The 791-nt window shown below is 36.3% G+C and overlaps 1 protein-coding gene across 2 annotated transcripts in view; it reads right to left on the reverse strand.

The window, feature by feature from the left end:
* pik3c2g (phosphatidylinositol-4-phosphate 3-kinase catalytic subunit type 2 gamma) overlaps positions 1-791 on the reverse strand; it is an 18,420-nt gene that overhangs the window by 2,845 nt on the left and 14,784 nt on the right. The gene's annotated exons all lie outside the window — the stretch shown is intronic.

The raw sequence follows: 791 nt of genomic DNA on the forward strand, positions 1-791 counted from the left end.
AAACTCGATGTTTCAGAGTTGAGTCTGAAAGTTCGTTCTTGACAGCACCTCAGCTGTTGTTTAGAAATCCTTCATCCTGACTCTGGTAGTAATCTGCAGACACCACTAGATGGCAGCGCTGATTCAAGGTTGCGAGGCAAAAGTTTAGTTGTAGTTTTACTGTAAAAAAACAATACAACACCCTGCTCACCAGACCATGCAGGTTAATTAAGACTTACTGTTTCTCTTTGTGTGATTTATCATCTACAGAGGAAAATACTTATTTATAACAGCTTGAGTGCAGACCTGCTATTCTAATCAGATATAATACACTCTTTAAAATTAAAAGAAAAAAGATGTGAAGTAGCACTTTAAAAATTTATGTTTTTTTTTTATATTTTGTTCCTGGCTTTAAGAATGATTCAGCGCAACCTTTTAGTCAATCAATTACTTTAGTTTTGTTCGAACAATATTACAACAGCAGTGACTTTGCCATGAATGATTATTAAAATCCGTCTACTGACTGCTGATTGAATGACCTTTTGTAATGACCCCGATGTCTCAGCTTGCATAAACAAAGCAGAGGGAGACGTTGCCAATTGTGGGTGTCTTGACTGCTGTGTTACTTTCTTTGATTGGGTAACTTCACTGGGAATGTGAGCAGTTTTGACCTTTTGAACAGAGTTAGATGAGACACATCTGCATTTTAAGTTTAGTTGAGAGAAACATCTACAATAGGTCTATAGGCATATGTGTAAATATGTGTATGTACAGTATATTCTATGTACACAGCAGCATCCACCATGTATGTA

Source organism: Morone saxatilis, unplaced genomic scaffold, assembly GCF_004916995.1.
Source record: "Morone saxatilis isolate NCDOM2014 unplaced genomic scaffold, NCSU_SB_2.0 Contig2, whole genome shotgun sequence".
NCBI lineage: Eukaryota > Metazoa > Chordata > Actinopteri > Moronidae > Morone > Morone saxatilis.